Here is a 22,391-nt window from a genome sequence, read left to right on the forward strand (position 1 = left end):
TTGGCTAGATAATTCTAGAAAAGCATCACCTCTATTCCCACCCACAGCCTCAACTGGAGTCACTTCCTCTCACTTGTTTCTATAAATGGCAGTGGCTAATGCATTACCTAGCTCAAAAACTTGAGACAGGCTTATTACAATAAACTGTATGTTATTATAACTTATATATGATTAATGCTCCAGTTTCAGGCATGATTTCATAAATCTCATTTCTTTGATTTTTTTGTTGTTGTTGTCAGTTATTCACTCACTATTTATAGCCACTGTGTACCAGACTCTTCCCTAAGAACTGAAACTTCTGAACCCTTTAGAAAACAAAAGATTTTTTTCTTCCTAAATGGTTTTATCTCCATCCTATGCCACAATCCAGAACTTAGTCAGAGAGTCATACATAGACTAAGGAGAGCTGGAAAGTCAACTGTTTTCCGGGTTTAGAGTGTCCAGCTAAAACCCAGAGTCCTTATCTTTTTTTTTTTTTTTTTTGCTGGCAGGGATGTAAAATTGTGCAATCACTGGAAAATAGTTTGGCAGCTCCTTGAAAGGAGAAGCATGAAGTTATACAAGCTACCAAGTCACTCCCAATATATACCCAAGAAAATTGAAAATCTCTGTCTACACAATGATTTATTCTTTAATACTCATAGCAGCCAAAAAGTGGGAACCAACCCAAATACCCATTGACTATAGGTGGATAAACTGTAGTGTTGTAGTATACCCATACAATGGAATAGTGTAATTATTTGGCAATAAGAAAGGTTAAGATATGGGCCCAGGTGGTGGCGCATCTGGTTAAGCACTCACATTACAGTGCACAGGAACCCAGGTTTAAGCCCCTAGTCTCCACCTATATGTGGGAAAGATTCACAAGTGGTGAAGCAGGGCTGCAGGTATCACTCTGTCTCTTCCTCTCTATCACCCCCTTCCCTCTCAAATTCTCTGTCTCAATCCAATACTAAAAATAAATGAAAATATAAAAAGAGAATTTAAAGACAAGGAAGGATAAAATACTTACGCATGCTACAATGTGAATGAGACTTGAAAACTCTATGTTAAATAAAAGGAGTCAGACACAAAAGGCCAGCTATTATATGACTGACTACATGAAATGCCCAGAATAGGAAGATCTACAGAGGGAGATTGGTGGATAATAGAAGGCTGGAGGGATGGAGAGAGCATGCAATTTAGTTAAGTAATAATGAAATAATCTGAAATTAGTGATGATGGTTGCACAACTTTATAAATTTCATTTAAAAATTACCTCATACACTTAAAATGATGAATTTTATGTGTGTTATAACTCTTGTTTGACTATGTTTGGGTGTAAGGAATAGAAGAAAAAGCAGTTTCTTAGAGGACTTTCCAGTAAACAGAAGATATTTATATAGAGTTACAGAAAGTTCTGAAGTCTTGGACTCAGTTCGTTATCACCTCCTTGCAACTTGCTGGTGACTTGACTTTCCATTTGAACTCATAAAATGAGACAAAGTTTAGGAAAATAAGGTCCTGGTCATAAGGTCACTGAGTTTAAACATACAAAAATAGCAACTAGGCACTCTGTTACCAGTGGACTTTTAAAATGGGAATAGTCAAAGCCCGGGAAATGCTCCAGGAAAATCATTGTCTGGACTTCATAGCTTTTGGACACTAAGCAAGAAACTTGGATAAGTGGTAGTATGAATTTTCCTAAAATTGAAGCCCTGTGTGTATAGAAAAAAGTGCTAAGTACAAAAGCAGGTTAGGAAGAAAATGTGACATCATAGAAAGATCTTTGTCAGGTGGGGGAGATAGCATAATGGTTATGCAAAAAGACTCTCATGTCTGAGGCTCCAAAGTCCCAGGTTCAATTCCCTACACCACCACAAATCAGAGGTGAGCAGTGCTCTGGTTAAAAAGAAAGAAAGGAAGAAAGAAGAGAAAAGACATATTTCCATCTCTTCCTCCTATTCTGGCACTAGGGATAACATTACCCAGTCGTAGAAGTCAGAAAGCTGGAAGAAAAGGTGTATTTCTCTGTCTGACTTACTTCCCTTTTGGAATGAATCACCAGCCCTCCTACTCTCCCCCATGAGACCCATTTCTGTCTATCCTTCCTCTAGTATAGAACTCACCAGCTTTTGCCTGGGTTCCTTCTTGTGCCTCCCTCTGTTCTAACGTGCACATTTGGGTAAGACTTGTTTTTCTATGACCCAGGAGATGGCACAGTGGATTAAGTGTTGTATTCTCAAACATGAAGTTCTAACTTTGATCCTTGGCATCACATGTGCTAAAAGAGATTCTCTGGTTCTCTCTCTTCCTCTCTTATTGAAAAGTAAAAACTCTCAAGTTACTTTCCTGAAATGAATCAGTGCAATGAATCTTTTGTGTTTCTGCTCTGATCAAGGTTTTTTATTTTTGGTATTTCTTGTGTTTCTTTGTACTCTGGTAGAGCATGTGGTCATTGCACTTTGTTGTTGTTGCCCTTGTTGTTATCTTTATTGTTGCCATTGCTGTTGTTGTTGCTAGATAGGACAGAGAGAAATCAAGAGAGGAGGGGAAGACAGAGAGGAGGAGAGAAAGATAAACACCTGCAGACCTGCTTCATCGCTTGTCAAGCGACCCCCCTGCAGGTGGGGAGCCGGGGGCTCAAACCAGGATCCTTATATGCCAGTCATCCCATGCTTGTACATGTGTACTTGTACTTAACCCACTGCTTTTGCTTGCCCCCCCTTTTTTCTTATAATCAGAGCACTCCTAAGCTTTAGCTTATGGTAGTGCTGTGGACTGAATCTGGAATTTTTAGAGCCCCGGGTATGAAAGGCTTTTTGAATAACCATCATGCTATCTCCCTATCCCTGGTCATTGCATTTTACTAGGGGTTGGGTGGGGGACTTATCTCCCTAAGACTCTGAAGTTGTTTTTTTTGGATAGGAACTAGCTTTTTTTGGGTGGGCGGGGGAAACAATTTTTTTTTTTTGTACAAATACACCAAAGAATCTTGCAATACTGCCAACATTGGATGCAATCCTGGGCTATAAGTCTGCATGCTCCTTTGCAACTGGTCTTGTGATGGAAGAACCTTTCATTTCTCCTTTATTGTTTACAATAACCCTCACATTGTCTTCAAAATGTAGAAATACACCATCTTTTCTCCACTATGTCTTTTGTTGTCAAATTACTATTACTGCATGTGCCTTCTTTCTGAGCTCTGGTTTGCCTCTTTTGACTGTGGCCATCACCATGTCACCCACACCAGCAGCAGGAAGCCTGTTCAGTCATCCCTTGATACCCGTCATGGAGATGATATATTAATTTTTGGCTCCTGTGTTGTCAGCATAGTTGATCACAGCCCCTACTGGAAGTCCCAAGGAAATCCAGAATTTGGCCCCAGAGGACCTACCACGACCTGGCTTCAACGTCTTGAATGCCAGAAAGAGACAGAAATGAAGTTGTTTTGTTTTTTTAATTCTCATTTTCCAGGCAGAGTGTAATAAAAAAAAATCCATACTATAGCTCAAAATTAACCAAAGAACAAGACCTGAGGCCGCAGGGAGTTACGTTTATTTTACATTAATGGGTTACAGGCCAATTCCCACCAGACCTGCACACCCTCATACTACAGTACTCAGCCTTTATCAGTTTCAAACTGGGCGTAGCACAAGCTAATTGGTTACAGAGTCCATCAAGGTGTTGACAATAAAGGTGAGAGCAGGTTGGCTACAATCAGAGCCCACCACTCGGGACACTGGAATGTGGAAGTGGGGGTCCACCAGAAGCCTGTGGAATTTTCATTTCAAGAGTATCTGATAAATAATGAGACACTCAATATAATACTTGCAAGAATGAAGCAATGCCAGATATATGGCAGTTATTCCTTAATTTAAAATACCTGGGGATGGGTGGTGGTGCACCTGGTTGAGTGCACTTGTTACAATGCACAAGGACCCAGGTTCAAGCCGCTGGTTCCCACCAGTAGGGAGGAAACTTCACAAGTGGTGAAGCAGTGCTGCAGGAGTCTCTCTGTCTCTCTCCCTCTCTATTACCCGCTTCCTTCTTGATTTCTGGCTATCTATATCCAATAAATAAAGATAATTAAAAAAGAAAACTTACCAAGTGCTCACTATTTAATGGAATTTGTGGCATGTCTGTTCTTCCTTCAAAAAACACTTATGAAGTGTCTCCGTGCCAGGGCCTACATGGGGAACAGGAATGGGTCCGTGAAGCAGGAGGTCCACTTCCAGCTATTTACATTCTAGCTGACTCTCAGTGAATGTCATTTCATGTGCTTCCTTCCCCTTAAGCCCTCCAAGAGGTAACTGAATAGCTCATAGATATTTTAAGACTTTCTCTGCTTCTGCCTTCTGCTCAGGATTCTCTTTCTCTGCTCCATTATCAGATAGCAAGAGATGGTTGTTTAATCTTGCCAGAGTTGTTTGTTTTCAACCAGTGCAGAAATCAACATACAATGAACATGAAACCAGCCCTGGAGTCCTAGCACCAGCCATGAAGCTTCTCACTAAATTCTCCCAAAGATAGTTCCCCAGAGGCTCAAGGAAGTACTCACTCAATGTTTTCCTGTTTATTTTATTTTTCATAATTTATATTTATTTGACTGTACAGGCTACATTCTGTTTCAATATTTGTATCCTATTTTTTGTATTTTTAATAGATGTTTGTATGCTGGGGGTCAAATCCAAGACCTCCCGCGTGTAAAGCATGTGCTTTGCCACTGAGCCAGCTCCCTGTCAAGAAAGTCACTGAATGTTGGTGATAATTTTCAATCTCTCCTCTTCACCTACTTGCTTCTCTCACAAAATTGAAATTTGTGCAGGCTGGGTGGTGGCACACCCAGTTAGGTGCACACATTACCATGCACAAGGACACAGAATTGAGCCCCTGCTCTCTACCTGCAGGAAGACGTTTCACAAGTGCACCCAGGTCTACAGGTGTCTATCTTCTCTCCCTCTCATTATATATCCCTTCCCTCTCAATTTCTATCTTAATCAATAAAAAAAATAAAGGGAATGGAGTCAGGCAGTAGCACAGCAGGTTAAGCGCAGGTGACAAAGCGCAAGGACCCGTGTAAGGATCCCGGTTCCAGCCAAGGGCTCCCCACTTGCAGGAAAGTCACTTCATAGGCGGTGAAGCAGGTCTACAAGTGTCTATCATTCTCTCTCCCTCTCTGTCTTCCCCTCCTCTCTCCATTTCTCTCTGTCCTATCCAACAACAATGAAATCAATAATAACTACAACAATAAAAAAGGGCAACAAAAGGGAATAAATATTTTTAAAAAGCGGGGGGGTGGGGGGATGGTGTGTGTGTGTGTGCCAGGAGTGATGAATTCATAGTGTTGACACTGAATCCCTATCCTAATCAATAAAAAAAAGGAAAAAAGTGGCACGTGTGTGTATGTGTGTGTGTGTGTGTGTGTGTGTGTGTGTGTGTGTGTGTGTGTTCCAGGAGTGATGGATTCATAGTGTTGGCACTGAATCCCAAGGATAACCCTGGTGGCAATTAAAAATAGAGAGAGAGAGATTTGCCTTCTTGTAATACACACCACAGCTAACTCACCAAATCTGCATGTATTTCCTTTGGAATGAGTTGACCTCTGAACTCCAAGCTCAAGCTAAGCAAAGACAGAACAGAGCTATGTTTTGGATGCTTGAGTTCTTTGTGACTTGGACCTATTGTCCTTCCTCCCTCCTCTGCAGCCCATCCTCCATGGACCTTCTGCCCTTATGTAATCTCTCAGTGTTCTTTAAGTAGGGGAGAATGTCATGAAGGTCTTCCTTATAATAATAACCTTACTCATGCAGAGCTTATTTTCCCTGATGTTCTCCCAACAGAGATAAAATTTTTTTTATGCTTAATCATGGCTGAAAGAAGACATATTTTGGCAAATCTGAGAAAGCCGCTTCAGGAATGATTTATGATTCAGAGAACTGAATCATAGATATCTATTTTATTGATTTATTACTTTGCATGCACAATTTCACTGCTCCTGGACTGAGGTTTTTGTTTTTGTTTTTTTAATTAAGAAATACAAGCTGCCCCAGTATCAGGACCCATCTTCCTCAGGTGTAGCATAGAGTGTATTGTCCAGCCTCCCTTCAGAGGATGGAACATTCTCTACCATTGTTGATCCAAGTTAAGGGCAAGGCCCTTTGGGGGTCCACAAAGGGGTCTGTTTTGTTGTTCCTGATATAGATGACCGGTAACAATGGAGAGAGGGATTTATTTGAGGTCTAGGCCCATCATGTTTGTTCGGGAATCTCAGGACTTCCCAACTAGGGCCCCAGCTGATGGGGTGGCCTGATAGTGATTAAAGAGTCATCCTTAAAGTATGCCAGTGTCTTGTCCTTATTCAGCTTTTGCAGTCCTTGCTTTGATAAGGTTATCTTTGGAGTGAGTGAGAGAACTGTAATAGGAAGTAGGTGAGGAGGGTGTATAAGTCTAAGTAGACATTATTTCATTATGAACTTTATACTGACTCACTATATACTATTGTGTATTTTTGCTTTCAGGTATATATTTTGCCCTAATTTATGGATACATGTGAACATATGCTCTATCTTGTGGAGCCTGGTCTATATTTAGGTTTTGGGACTTTGTTGGGAAGTGAACCACCTGGAATGGAATTAGTGAATCCTATGAAAGGAAAGGTCTCACCTGAGTAAAGAGGGTGAAGGGCTGACATTCCATGCCTGATGTCTCTGGACACAGTCTGAAGTGAAGCATGCTGAGTGGTACTCATTTTGTTGATTTGGTTGGGATCGGTGGATGCAATATCATTTGGTATGAATTGAGAGAAGCATCAGGAAAGTGAGCCCCACCCTAGAGGTTCCAGGACTGGGGGAAATATAGGCTCTTGTTGTAAATTAACTTAAAAAAAGGTTGGTGGGGGGGCTGCTGCTTGTGGGCATAAAAGGATTCTCAGTGGGGTCTTGGAACTGGTTTAAACAATACAAGGTTTATTAGGGTGAAACAGGTAAAAGGCAAAATAAGCACTTATCACCAAGGATTAAGAGTACGCTAGGTCCATAAAGTCTAAGCATAGTTATCAAAAGTTTAGTCTCATAAGATAAACAATTATAAGCTCTGGTAAAGGTTGCTCATGGCTGTAGAGGGGTCTAAAAGTTTACCAGCTAGCAGAGTCACATGTGCTCAGTTCCCAGGAGAAGTAGACATGGCTGGTGGATGGATGCCTGGAGCACCTCTGCTAAGATGCATGTTACCAGGAGAAGAAACCTCAGCCAAAGAGAGCTCACATGCTCACAGTTCCTTGCTTTTATACATTTCCTTCTCTTCTTCTTCTAGCGTTTGCCCTTCTTCCGTAGCCAGTCAACAGCGTCAGGTTGAGCCTAATGTAAAGTTTCGAGACCTCCTTTGAATCTGGAGAGGTGGCAGTCGTTGACTATGTGGGTCATAGTCTGTCTGTAGCCGCAGGGGCAGTTCGGGTCGTCTCTGGCTCCCCAGCGATGGAACATAGTGGCGCACCGGCCATGGCCTGTTCGATAGCGATTGAGGAGGGCCCAATCATAACGTGCTAGGTCAAAGCCGGGTTGACGCTTGCAGGGGTCTGTGATGAGGTGTTTGTTCTTTACCTCAGCTGACTACCAGCTCTGTTTCCAAGAGACTGGAACAGAGAAGTTCAGTGTAGGCATAGGGGACCAGATTGGGTGATGAGACATCAAGCGTTGGACAGGGTGGGCGAAGATATCCGCGTATATTGGCAGGTCCGGTCGAGCGTAGACGTGGGAAATGAACTTAGATGATGCCGCATCCCAACGAATATCTGGTGGGGCGATGTTGCTAGGAACTGGCAGCCATGGAACCGGGGTGGAACGGATGGTTCCAGAAATTATCCTCATGGAGGAATATAATTTGGAATCGACCAAGTGGACATGGGGGCTATGGAACCATACTGGGGCACAGTATTCTGCAGTGGAATAGCATAATGCCAGAGATGATGATCGTAGTGTGGAAGCGCTCGTGCCCCATGAGGAGCTGGCCAGTCTTGCAATGATGTTATTCCTCACGCCCACCTTTGCTGCAGTTTTTATGAGATATTCGTGAAATGACAGAGTGCGATCGAGAGTAACGCCAAGATAGACTGGCTGGACTTCATGCTGGATTCTCGTATCGCCAAGCTGCACATTAAGCTCACGCGAGGCCGAGTCATGGTGTAGATGGAAAACAGATGATACCGTTTTTGCAGTGCTAGGGATTAGTTGCCATTTTTTACAGTAATCAGATATCAGAGACATGTCTTTCGTGAGTGTTTCCTCGAGGATGTCGAACTTGGATGCCTGAGTTGCACAGCAGATGTCATCAGCGTAGATGAACTTCCTTGAAGAAGTTTCTGGGAGGTCATTGATGTAAATATTAAATAGCGTAGGAGCCAGAACAGAGCCCTGGGGGAGGCCACTTGAGACAAGTCTCCATCTGCTAGACTTGTCACCCAGATGCACCCAGAATCTTCTGTTTTGGAGAAGAAACGATATAGTGTTGGCCACCCATGGAGGCAGGCATCTTGAGATCTTGACTAGGAGACCATGGTGCCAGACCGTGTCATAGGCTGCTGTGAGATCAACAAAGACAGCACCCCTCTTTAAATTCTTCTGGAATCCATTTTCAATGTAAGGTGAGAGGGCCAGGGCTTGTTCGCAGGTAGATCTTCCTGGGCGGAAACCAGCTTGGGCGGGTGATAGGAATTTCTCTGTAAGATGAGAAATACGTGACAGAAGCAGCCTCTCTAGGAGTTTGTAACACACGGAGAGGAGAGAAATTGGTCTATAGCTGGCAGCCAGTGTTGGTTTCAAAACCGCTATAATCTTTGCACGACGCCAAACTTTGGGCATAGACTCAGATTCCAAGATGTGGGACAGGAATGAAGCGAGCCACTTCTTTGCTGCGGGGCCCAGGTTAAGAATGAGTTCTGGGGTGATGTTATCATAGCCAGCAGCTGTTCCCAGTTTAACCCTCTTCAAAGCGTCTTCCAGTTCAGACAGTGTAAAGGGAGAGAGTTTTGGAGATGGACAAGATAACCGGAAGTGGGATGACCACTCATGGGAAATTCCTCTTTTCCAGACTGGGTCGATCTTAGCAAGTCCAACTTGAGTTAGGTTAGATTTCCTTCTCTGAAGCACTGCCTCAGGGTGACACCATATGTATGCTAATAGTCCCAAACTCCTGCTGGGGTCACCACAGGCTCTATAGAGGAAGCAAGAGGTTCCTGCTGTTTTAGGATTTAAGACAATAGATAATTATTGCTATAATCATATTATTTGGCAATTGGATTACCTTTGAAAAATCCTTTTGTTAGGGTTTTCTGTATAATACCCAACATCACTATAATTTATGTCCTTTGACATTATTTGTATATAGCTGTGTCACCGGTTGTTTCTGTTCTCCCTGGTCTAAACTTTTAAGAGATCAACATATCAAAGACTCAGCCTATGTATTAAAAAGACTCAGTCTGTGATTTTAAAAGTTTGAGACATTCAATCAATTTTTCTCCTCTCATATTAATTAAATAGTGATTTATCTGACTACAAATTGATAGGAGTGTACATAAATGCAATTCCCACCACCAAAAGACTGTGTCCCATCCCATCCCCCACCCCCCACCATGTGAAGCTGAGCATCCACCGTCACCCTCATCCCAGGGTTTTTACTTTGGTGCTCTACTCCAAATTCAGTCAAATCCTGCTTTGAATTTCCCTTTCTGTTATTCTTTTTCAACTTCTGTTTATGAGTGGGATTATCCCATACTTATCTTTATCTTTCTGACTTAGCTCACTTAATATAATTCCTTCTAACTCCATCCAAGATGGGTCAGAGAAGGTGGCTTCATTGTTGTTCATAGCTGCATAGTATTCCATTGTGTATATATACCACAGCTTTCTCAGCCACTCATCTGTTGTTGGGCACCTGGATTGCCTCCAAGCTTTAGCTATTATGAATTGTGATGCTATGAACATAGGTGTACACATTTCTTTTTGGTTGGGTATTATGGAGTCCTTGAGGTATATCCCTAGGAGAGGGATTACTGGGTCATATGGAAGGTCCATGTCTAGCCTTGTGAGAGTTCTCCAGACTGCTTTCCACAGAGGCTGGAACAGTTTACATTACCACCAGCAGTGCAGAAGGGTTCCTCTGTCCCCACAGCCTCTCCAGCATTTGCTGCTGGTATCCTTTTTGATGTATGCAATTCTCACAAGAGTGAGGTGGTATCTCAGTGTTGTCTTTATTTGCATTTCTCTGACAATCAGCGACCTGGAGCAATTTTTCATGTGTTTGCTAGCCTTTTGGATCTCTTCTGTAATGAATGTTCTGTTCATATCCTCTGCCCATTTTTGGATGGGATCATTTGCTTTTTTGTCGCTAAGTTTGCTGAGCTCTTTGTATATTTTGGTGATTAGTCTCTTGTCTGATGTATGGCATGTGAAGATCTTCTCCCATTCTGTGAGGAGTCTCTTTGTTTGTCTGATAGTTTCTTTGGCTGTGCAGAAGCTTTTCAATTTTATGTAGTCCCACTGGTTTGTTTTTGCTTTAGTCTTCTTTGCAATTGGGTTTGTTTCATCAAAGATGTCCTTGAGGTTTAGGTGGGAAAGTGTCCCATCAACATTTACCTCTAAGTATTTGATAGTTTCTGGCCTAACATCCATGTCCTTCTTCCATTTGGAGTTGATTTTTGTTTCTGGTGAGATAAGGTGGTTCAGTTTCATTCTTCTGCAGGCTTCAACCCAGTTTTCCCAGCACCATTTATTGAAGAGAGCCTACTTCCTCCATTTAATACTTTGGCCCCCCTTATCAAAGATTAGATGTCCATAGGTGTGGGGGTTTAGTTCTGGGTTTTCAATTCTGTTCCACTGGTCTGTGTGCCTATTTTTGTTCCAGTACCAGGCTGTTTTGATGATGATGGCCTTATAACATAGTTTGAGATCTGGGAGTGTGATGCCTCCATTTCTGTTTCTTTTCCTCAAGATTGATTTGGCAATTCTAGGTGTTTTCTGGTTCCAGATAAATTATTGTAGTTTTTGTTCTATTCTCTTAAAGAAACTTGGTGGAACATTGATGGGTATCACGTTAAATTTTATATGGCTGGGGAGAATATTCATTTTGATGATATTTATTCTTCCAATCCATGAACATGGGATGTTTCTCCATTTCTTGGTATCAGTTTCTATTTCCTTGAATAGTGACTCATAGTTTTCAGTATACAAGTCTTTCACTTCTTTGGTCAGCTTTACTCCTAGGTATTTTATTGTTTTTGCTGCAACAGTGAATGGGAGTGATTTCTGGATGTCTTCTTCTTCAGATTCAGTGTTTGCATAAAGAAATGCCACTGATTTTTGTACAATGATTTTGTAGCCTGAGACCTTGCTATATTGCCTAATAACTTCCAGTAGTTTTCTGCTGGATTCTTTAGGTTTTTCTATGTATACTATCATATCATTTGCAAATAATGAGGGCTTGAATTCTTCCCTTCCAATCTGTATTCCTTTGATTTCTTTCTCTTGCCTGATTGCTATGGCAAGAACTTCCAATACTATATTGAAGAGTAATGGTGATAATGGACAGCCCTGTCTAGTTCCCAGTCTGAGGGGGAATGCTTTCAGCTTCTGTCCATTGAGTATGATGTTGGCTGTAGGTTTGCTATATATGGAATCCACTATCTTGAGGAATTTCCTGTCTATTCCCATTTTTGTAGAGTTTTGAGCATGAATGGGTGTTGGATTTTGTCAAAGGCTTTCTCTGGATCTATTGAGATAATCATGTGGTTTTTGGTTTTGCTTTTATTGATGTGGTGAATGACACTGATTGACTTATGTATGTTGAACCAGCCTGCATTCCTGGGATAAATCCCACTTGGTCATGATGAACACTCTTTTTGATATACTGCTGTACATGGTTGGCCAGGATCTTGTTTAATATTTTGCATATATGTTCATCAGAGATATTGGTCTGTAGTTTTCCTTTTTTTTGTGTGTCCTTATCTGCTTTTGGTATCAGGGTGATGTTGGTTTCATAGAAGGTGGAAGGTGTAACTGTTTCTTTAATCTTATAGAAAAGCTTTAGAAGTATAGGTTTCCTGAAAGTTTTGTAGAATTTGTTTGTGAAGCCATCTGGTCCAGGACTTTTATTGTTGGGAAGATTCTTAATAACTCTTTTGATTTCTTTGTCTGTATTTGGTGCATTTAGGTTTTGTAGTTCTTCTTGGTTCAGTTTTGGAAGGGCATAGGTTTATAGGAATTCTTCCATTTCTTCCAGATTCTCTAGATTGGTGGTGTACAGTTCTTCATAGAAGTTTCACATGATTTTCTGGATTTCAGTGGTGTCAGTTGTGATCACTCCTCTATCGTTTACAATTCTATTTATTTGAGTCTTGTCCTTTTTTTTTGTTGTTGTTAGTGAGTCTGGATAGAGGTGTGTCAATCTTGTTTAATTTTTCAAAGAACCAACATTTGGCTTCATTGATATTTTGTATGGTTCTCTTATTTTCGATTTTGTTTATTTCTGCTCTAATTTTAGTGATTTCTGTCCTTCTGGTTGCATTAGGGTTCCTTTGTTCCTCTTCCTCTAAGTCCTTAAGGTGTGCAGTAAGGTCATTTATTTGAGTTTTTTCTTGTTCTCTAATATGTGATTGTATGGCTATGCATTTCCCTCTCAGTACTGCTTTAGCTATGTCCCAAATATTTTGATAGCTTGTGTCTTCATTTTCATTTGTTTCCAGGAATATTTGAATTTCTTGCTTGAGTGTCTCTGACCCAGCAGTTCTTAAGCGACATGTTGTTCAGTTTCCAAATTCTGTTACTTTTAATAATTTTCTGTTTGTTGTTAAATGTTAGCTTTACTCCACTGTGGTATTACAAGATAGTTGGGATGATTTTAATGCTCTTGAATTTGTTGATACTGTCTTTGTGGCCTAGCATGTGGCCTATCCTTGAGTATGTGCTATGTGGATTTGAAAAGAATGTGTATTCCAGTTTTTTGGGATGAAGAACTCTGAAAATGTCCAGGAGGTCTAGTCTGTCCATCTTTTCATTTAATTCTCTTGTTTCTTTGTTGATTTTCTGCTTTGTTGATCTAAGTGTGAGAGTGGGGTGTTAAAATCTCCCACTATTATTGTATTGATATTCATGTATTTTTGTAATTCATTCAGTAGGTGTTTGATGTATTTAGATGGTCCCTCATTGGGTGCATAGATGTTAATAATTCTTAAATCCTCTTGGTTGATTGATCCTCTAATCATTATGTAATGGCCTTGCCTATCTTTTATTACTTAAATTAATTTAAAGTCATTTGTATCAGAGATGAGAATGGCTGTTCCTGCATTTTATTTATTTATTTATTTTGGTCCATTAGCCTGTATGATTGTTTTCCATCCTTTCACTTAAGTCTGTATTTGTCTTGTTGGGTCAGATAGGATTCTTGCAAGCAGCATATGGTTGAGTTGTGTTTCCTGATTCATCCTCCCACTCTGTGCCTTTTAATGGGTGAGTTTAAGCCATTGACATTTAATGATATTATGGAATTAATGTATTGTAATGCCATTATTCAACAATTTTTTATTTGTTCTGATATATGGCACGTATTATGGTGATGTTCTTGTTTATAAGAAGTCTTTTAATATCTCTTTCAGGGCAGGCTTGGTGACGATTGCCTCCTTTAACTATTGTCTGTCTGAGAAGGTTTTGATCCCTCCATCTAGTTTGAATGAAAGTCTAGCAGGATATATTATCCTTGGCTGAAACCTTTTTTCATTCAGGGCTCGATAGATATCTTGCCATTCTCTTCTGGCTTTTAGAGTTTGAGTGGAGAAGTCTGCTGATAATCTTATGGGATTTCCTCTGTATGTGACTTTTTGCTTTTCTCTTGCAGCCTTTAGGATCCTTTCTTTATACTTATTTCTTTTCATTGTAACTATGATGTGTCTTGGTGTCTTCAGGTCTGGGTTGATTGTGTTTGGGGTTCTCTGAGCCTCTGAATCTTCTTCTTCTTCTTTTTTTTTAAAATTATCTTTATTGGATAGAGACAGCCAGAAATTGAGAGGGTAGGGGAGATAGAGAGGGAGAGAGAAAGAGAGACACCTGGAGCACTCCTTCACCACTTGCAAAGCTTTCCCCCTGCAGCTGGGAACCTGGGTCCTTGAGTACTGTAACATGTGCACTCAACCAAGTGCACCACCACCAGGCCCCGATCCTCTTGAATGTCCTTTCTTTGTTTATGTCTTAATGTCCTTTCTTTGTTTATGTCTGGGAAGTTTTCTTCTACAATTTCCTCTAGAATGTTTACTTTCCCTTCCTCTCTTTTCTCCTCTGACAGGCCAATTATACAAATGTTACTTCTTTTGAGATCATCCCATATGTCTCTGTTGTTGTTTTTCAGTGTTTCTCAATCTCTTTTTGAGTTCTTTTACCTCTTTCTTTGTTTTCTCTAGCTCGTCCTCTGTCTGGCTAATTCTGTTTTCTGCTTCTGTTAGCCTGCTTTCCCTTCCCTCAGCTTCTTTCTTCAGTTCAGTTATAGTATTAGCTTGCTCTGCTAATTGACCTTTTCAGCTTTTTCAGCTTTCAGTTCTCTAATTACCTCAAGGTAGCTTGTGTTTTACTTAAGGGTCTCATCTGTTGTTTCCCTAATTCTGATAGCCCTTTCCTCCATAGTTGTCTTCATTTCTGTCATTATTAGGTTTATTATTGCTTGCATACTTTTCTTATCTTTGGTTACTTCTGACTGATTTGGAGTTTCTTCTGGGCTCCTGTCTTGATTCATTGTGGTAACAGTTTTATTTGCTCTGTATTTAACCATTTTATTTTTATTGATGTGTTTTTTACTTTTATGTTCTGTCATTCTTCAGTTGTTGTGTTTTGAGTACAAGCCACACTATATTAAATACCTTTATGACAAATGTAGTCATCCAACTTCAGAAATTACAACAATAGTGAAGCAAGGATTGATGTAGTTCAATCAATATCAGTTAGCCAAACACCTCCAGTCCAAGAAAAAGTAGCGACCAAATCCAAAGGAAAGAGAAAGGAAAAAAGGGAAAGCAAGAGTAGACAATTAGCAAATCTATTGTCTACTATAAATTCTAGGGATAGCAAGAGGAGAAAGGGAAGTAGAGAAGAGAGACACACACACACAGAGACAGTCCACTCTGAGTCAGATTTCTTCCCCCAAATAATTCACAAATGAGTACCAATGAATTCAGAAAGCAAAAGAAGGAGGAAGGAAGAAAAGAAGTCAAGAACGAGATAAAAAAGAGCAGTGAAAGGAAAAAGTTTTTTTTTTTTTTTTTTTTTTTTAATTAGCTAGGAGGTGGGAAAAAGGCAAGTGAGGAGAAGAGGTAGAATCAAGTTCCTCTCACACTGGATAGGACACCCAGTCACCTAGCAATGGAAAAAACAACAACAGTTAATTTTGGTCAACCTGAAGAAGGAGGGGGCAAAAGGTACACACATATATAATAATAGTAAGAATAAAATAGAATAGAGTAAAAAAAAAAACACAAAACCCTAACAGTCAGTCTGTAGCTTGGACTGCTCCAGATGGATTGGCTGCAGGCAGCCTGAGCAAAGATGGCCAATTGTAAGAAGTAACCAAAAAAAAAAAAAAAAAAACCTTCAGGCAGGGGTGAGGCTCTGATTGGTCAGATATTTTGTCACTCAAATAGAGCTCCAGCCACTTATAAAAAAAGAGAAGTAAAGCAAAAGGCTTGGAATGACACCCCCTGGTGAGCCAGGAATCTTGGTAAAGAAAATAGCTCAGTGGAGAGCCTGCTAGGAGCAGCTGTCCCGCCCCTGGGGGCTGGTTCTGAGGTGGGGGGAGGGGTGAGCTTCAGAAATAATCAAAAGATTTCCTTTCTTTTTCCTCCTGGCCTCTGTTTTCTAAACCAAGAGTGTTCTTACCCTTAGGACCCCTTATTCACCCTCCTGCTAATGGCCCAGTATCTTGCCCTATCCAGAGAATCCTCAGTCACAGGCTGCTGCTTGTTGGAGCTCACACCAGCTGCGTTCAAGTTGCCATCTTGGTTCCACCCCGAGCTATAGGATATTATTAATTAACTACGGAGGAGACTGAGAAATATTTTCATTCTTTTTTTTTTTTTTTCCTCCAGGGTTATCACTAGGACTTGGTGCCTACACTACACTGCTCCTGTGGCCATTTTTTTTTCAATTTTTTTTTTGGTAGGACAGAGAGAAATTGAGAGGGGAAGGGAAGATAGAGAGGGAGAGAGAAAGATAGACACCTTCAGACCTGTTTCACCACTTGTGAAGCGACCCACCTGCAGATTGGGAGCTGTGAGTCTTGAACCAGAATCCTTACTCAGGTCCTTGTGTTTCATAACTATGTGCACATAACTCAGTGGACCACTGCTTGGCCTCCTATTTTCTTTACTGACACATGCCAATCCCAAAGCCAGAGGTTCCATTTAAATTGGAAAAAAAAGGAAAATGAATACTGAAAATAATCTTTGCCTCTCAAAATCCACCCTTTTGTCTTTATAACATTCATATAATCAATGAAATACCTAAAGTTTTATTGTATCCTGTTTCATGGATTCATAAAATAGGCTCAGAATTGTTCCTGGCATTTATTGACATGCAAGGCATTTAGACACTGGGAATACTAAGATAAAAAAAATCTACATCTCCCAAATAAAAACTGTACAATGGTCTGTATGCTGTGCCAGTGGTGGTAACAATGTGTGATTAGAAAAAGAGGGAGGGAGATCACATCAAATCGATGGGGTTTATAGCCAACAATACTTATACACCTTTCCCATATTTGGGAGCTACTTTCTTCCCTGATCCAGCTTTCTGGTCCTTTTTCTAGCCATGACATCATCTCCCCAGACAATAACTTGGATCCACTGGCATATCAGAATTCAAGCTTAAGGGAAAAAAGAAAAAGAAAAAGAAAAAAAAAAAACTAGTATAGCCACAAGCCCTTTGGAATATAACTAACATATGCCTACTAGCTATCTACAAAACAAAGACACCACCCCAACTGTTCATCTGCACTATTCCAGCCATAGTCCATGATTGGTCAACAATTTGTTTGCCTTTGTATGTTAACTCTCTTTCAGCCACCAGGTTCCAGATGCTAGCATGATACCAACCAGACTTCCTTGGCTGGACAACCCCACCAATGTGTCCTGGAGCTCCGCTTCCCCAGAGCCCTTCCCCACTAGGGAAAGAGAGAGGCAGGCTGGGAGTATGGATTGACCTGTCAACGTCCATGTTCAGCAGGGAAGCAATTACAGAAGCCAGACCTTCCACCTTCTGCATCCCACAAGGACCTTGGGTCCATACTCCCAGAAGGTTAAAGAATAGGAAAGCTATCAGAGGAGGGGATGGGATACAGAGTTCTGGTGGTGGGAATTTTGTGGAGTTGTACCCCTCTTATCCTATGGTTTAGTCAATGTTTCCTTTTGATAAATAAAAAAATTTAAAAAAATTAAAAAAAAAAGAAAAGAAAAAGAGGGAGGAGGCCAGATAGTGGCGCACCTGGTTGAACGCACATGTTACAATGCACAATGACTCAGATTCAAGCCCTCGGGTACCCACCTGCAGGGGGAATGCTTCAGGAGTGGTAAAGCAGTGCTGCAGGTATCTCTCTGTCTTTCTCCCTCTCTATCTCCCTCTCTCAATTTCTGGCTTTCTATTCAATAAATAAAGATTTTTTTAAAAAGAATTAGAAAAGGAGAGGGGAATGTTGAAAACTTCTGAAGGATAGATTTATAGAGATAATCTAATCATCTCTCACTGATAGTTCAAAGCATAACTTTGTTTGCGACGTTGACAGATGAAGAGAAAATGTAAAAATGAAGATAGACAAGCCAAAAATGCTAGTGGGAATGTACTCAGCCAGAAGCAAGAGATTTTTAACTCAAATGATTGAATTCAGGCAAAACAATTTTATAAAAATGGAAAGAAAAACCTCCTACCCCCTCTCCTATGCACCCTCGAGTGAAAACAAAAACAAAACAAACAAAAACAGAAGGAAACAATGGTATATTTGGAGACAATGGAGCAATTATTCCAAATCTCAGTGATGTAGCTCAACTAGAGTGCTTACTGCCTTCATCCAGCTTAGCCCTGAAATATTGGATACTTATTTTTTCTGAATAACAAATGTGTCAGAAAGTCCTTTTAAAAAGAGACAGTTAAAGCACCATATTGTTGAATTAACTGGTAATGGCATGATATGAAATTTCTGCAGAATTAATGGGAAATAATCTCACTGAGGGAGTGATCAGAGCTGTGGGAAGAGGCCCTAGAGGTAGCAACAAAAGCTTTTTTTTCCACCTAGTTTATTATTACAAGTGGGGAAATGGAGCTGTAAAGTCAGTTAACATTCCCAAACCATGGGGCTGCTTGCCATTGTGGAAAGAACTCAAACCTCATTCCTGACAATGTTTGGTTCCCTCATTTGCTACACTTTTTCTGAACATGGAAATGGAGTTATTTTCTATACTGTTTATTTGTGGTGTTTTAGATTAATTTGTTTGCTATTTGCTCTAGCATTTATTTATTTATTTATAAACAGGAAGCACTGACAAAACCATAAGATAAGAGGAGTACAACTCCACATAATTCCCACCACCAGAACTCTCATCCCCTCCCCTGATAGTTCTCCTATTCTTTAACCCTCTGGGAGTATGGACCCAGGGTCATTGTGGGATGCAGAAAGTGGAAGGTCTGGCTTCTGTAGTTGCTTCCCCACTGAATACGGGTGTTGACAGGTCGTTCTATACTCCCAGCCTGCCTCTCTCTTTCCCTGTGGGACAGGGCTCTGGGGAATCAGAGCCCCAGGACACATTGGTGGGGTTGTCTGTCCAGGGAAGACTGGTTGGTATCATGCTAGCACCTGGAACCTGGTAGCTGAAAAGAGAGTTAACATATAAGGCTAAGCAAGTTGTTGACTAATCATGAACCTAAGGACTGGAATAGTGCAGATGAATGAAGAGTTGAGGGGGGGGGTGTCTCTGTTCTGTATATAGCTAGTAGGCATATTTTAGTTATATTCCAAAGGGCCCATGACTATACTAGTCCCCCCCCCCCCACCCCTGACACCCAGCCTGAAATCTGATATGCAGGTGGATCTAAGTTATTGTCTAGGGAGATGATGTCATGGCTGGAAAAAGGACCAGAAAGCTGGATCTAGGAAGAGAGTAGCTCCCAAATATTGGAAAGGTGTATAAATATTGTTGATTGTAAACCCCATCGATTTGATGTGATCTGGGGCCCATATTTAGCTTAGGAGCCTATATGACCTCTGCATCCCTGTAGATCTGAGCTCACATTATGTGGTCATGAGTAGGAACATTCCAAGCTGCCCCAATATCAGGACCCATCTTCCTCAGGTATAGCATAGAGTATGTTGTCCAGCCTCCCTTCGGAGGATGGAACATTCTCTTACCGTTATTGATCCAAATTGAGGGCAAGGTCCTATGGGGGTCCACAAAGAGGTCTATTTTGTTGTTCCTGAGCATGCATATATTCTAATATAAGTCCACATATATAGTTAGGAAAATATTACAATAAATGCTGAAAGACGTCTTGACAAAGATTTCATCTGGATAACAATTTAAATAGTGTAAATAGTGATGTACCTGGTAGAGTGCACAGGTTAAAATGCATTAAAGACCTGAGTTCAGAACCCCATTCCCATTTCATAAGCAGTGAAGCAGTGCTGCAGTTATTTCTCTCTCTCCCTCTCTCTCTCTTCCCCTCACTGTCTCCCTCTTTCTTTTCAATTTCTGTCTCTAATATAAATAAAAAAATAATATTTTAAAAAAGAAAGTGATGCTACAAAGCCATCATTTTATTTATTTATTTTTTATTTTTTAATTTATTTCTTTATTGGGGAATTAATGTTTTACATTCAACAGTAAATACAATAGTTTGTACATGCATAACATTCCCCAGTTTCCCATATAACAATACAACCCCCACTATGTCATTTATCATTCTTCATGGACCTGTATTATCCCCACCCACCCACCCCAGAGTCTTTTACTTGGGTACAATACGCCAATTCCATTTCAGGTTCTACTTGTGTTTTCTTTTCTGATCTTGTTTTTCAACTTCTGCCTGAGAGTGAGATCATCCCATATTCATCCTTCTGTTTCTGACTTATTTCACTCAACATGGTTTTTTCAAGGTCCATCCAAGATCGGCTGAAAATGGTGAAATCACCATTTTTTATAGCTGAGTAGTATTACATTGTGTATATATACCACGACTTGCTCAGTCACTCATCTGTTGTTGGACACCTGGGTTGCTTCCAGGTTTTGGCTATTACAAATTGTGCTGCCAAGAACATATGTGTACACAGATATTTTTGGATGGATGTGTTGAGTTCCTTAGGATATATCCCCAGGAGAGAAATTGCAGGGTCATAGGGTAGGTCCATTTCTAGCCTTCTGAGAGTTCTCCAGACTGTTCTCCACAGAGCTTGGACCAATTGACATTCCCACCAGCAGTGCAGGAGGGTCCCTTTGACCTTACACCCTCTCCAGCATTTGCTGCTGTTACCTTTTCTGATGTATGACATTCTCACAGGAGTGAAGTGATATCTCATTGTTGTCTTTATTTGCATTTCTCTGACAATCAGAGACTCGGAGCATTTTTTCATGTGTTTCTCGGCCTTTTGGATCTCTTCTGTGGTGAATATTCTGTTCAAGTCCTCCCCCCATTTTTGGATGGGGTTATTTGTTGTCTTGTTGTTGAGTTTGGCTAGCTCTTTATATATGTTGGTTATTAAACTCTTATCTGATGTATGACATGTGAAGATCTTCTCCCATTCTGTGAGGGGTCTCTTGGTTTGGGTAGTGGTTTCTTTTGCTGTGCAGAAGCTTTTTAATTTGATGTAGTCCCATAGGTTTATACTTGCCTTAGTCTTCTTTGTAATTGGATTCGTTTCATTGAAGATGTCTTTAAAATGTATGCGGAAAAGAGTTCTGCCAATATTTTCCTCTAAGTATCTGATAGTTTCTGGTCTAACATCCAAGTCCTTGATCCACTTGGAATTTACTTTTGTATTTGGTGAAATACAGTGATTCAGTTTCATTCTTCTGCATGTTTCAACCCATTGTTTCCAACACCATTTGTTGAAGAGACTCTGCTTTCCTCATGTAATAGTCTGGGCCCCTTTGTCAAAGATTAGATGTCCATAGGTGTGGGGCCTCATTTCTGGGCTCTCAATTCTATTCCACTGGTCAGTGTATCTATTCATGTTCCAGTACCAAGCAGTTTTGATGACAATGGCCCTAAGCCATCATTTTAAAGGTAGACACCATCACATGTCAAAACTGAATTCAAAAGAATTTGAAGAAGCTTACTTTATCAGAATATAGAAAATATATTTAGCCATTAGAAGTACAGCTGAGCACTGGAGGCTTATAAGAAACTCAGGGTCCTACCAAGAGAAAATTAGAAGGTACTCTAATATGCTACTCTCAGCTGGGAAAACAAAGACAAAATAACAAGAAAGTAGCAATTGCTTTAGGCAAAATCCTCTCCCAAAGGGAGAGGATTTTTAATGCTAATAAACTTGAATGGCTTGTTTAGAAATAGTATTACAAACTAATTATCAAGGAAAATGCAATATAAGCTTCACAGACACTACAAATCATCTCTAGCTTGTAAAACTTCTTGTCAGTGGCTTTATACTCTAAATAGCTTGATGTCTTTTTTTCTTTTTTCTTTCATAAATGTATTTACTTATTTGTTTACACCAAAGAGAGAGAGAGAATCAGAGAATTACTTGGGCACATGTGATGCCAGAGAATGAACTCAAGACCTCATATTCCAGAGGCCAAAACTTTATTCATGGTGCCACCTGTCAGCCCACTATATTTTCAATTTTAATCCAGTTCTGCTTCTGTGTTTTTGATAGAAGGTTTGTCATTTGTTAAGTCAGATACAATTTTGCTCTCACTTTTTTGGTCTTTTCAAGTTCTGGGAATTTCTGGTTTTGATTATGTTGGGGTGTTGGGAAAATCTCCTACTTCTCTAGGTTTTCAGGTGCTGAATCAAAACAGTATCTGTTGGATTGGAATAATGTAGACTCATTTCTGTGATACACACATGGAGAGCTCATATGGCTATATGTTCTAAAGTCAAATGGAGTGAACCAGTGAAATATGCCCTATGCTAAGGAGCCTAGGGAGTCAAGAAGAAAGGAGGGGGGAGACTTCCCATGATAAGGCAAGGATGGCTTTGTTTTTATCCCAAGAGTAAAAGGAAAAGCTTCTCAGGTAGGGAGACATGTTCACTGATAACCTTATACCTGTGAACTACATTCTTCTAGATCATAAACATTAACAGGGCAAAGAATTGCAAAGGAACTTCTCTGACTCAGCCTCTAAGGCCTTCACTGCTTTTACTCAAAATAATCTGCAT

General features: G+C 40.4%; 1 pseudogene; it reads right to left on the minus strand.

Annotated features, from left to right (window-relative positions):
- Window positions 1-2,836: 2,836 nt before the first annotated feature.
- Window positions 2,837-4,119, minus strand: LOC107523053 (large ribosomal subunit protein uL14-like; annotated as a pseudogene).
- Window positions 4,120-22,391: the final 18,272 nt, after the last annotated feature.

The sequence above is a fragment of the Erinaceus europaeus genome, chromosome 7 (assembly GCF_950295315.1).
Source record: "Erinaceus europaeus chromosome 7, mEriEur2.1, whole genome shotgun sequence".
NCBI lineage: Eukaryota > Metazoa > Chordata > Mammalia > Eulipotyphla > Erinaceidae > Erinaceus > Erinaceus europaeus.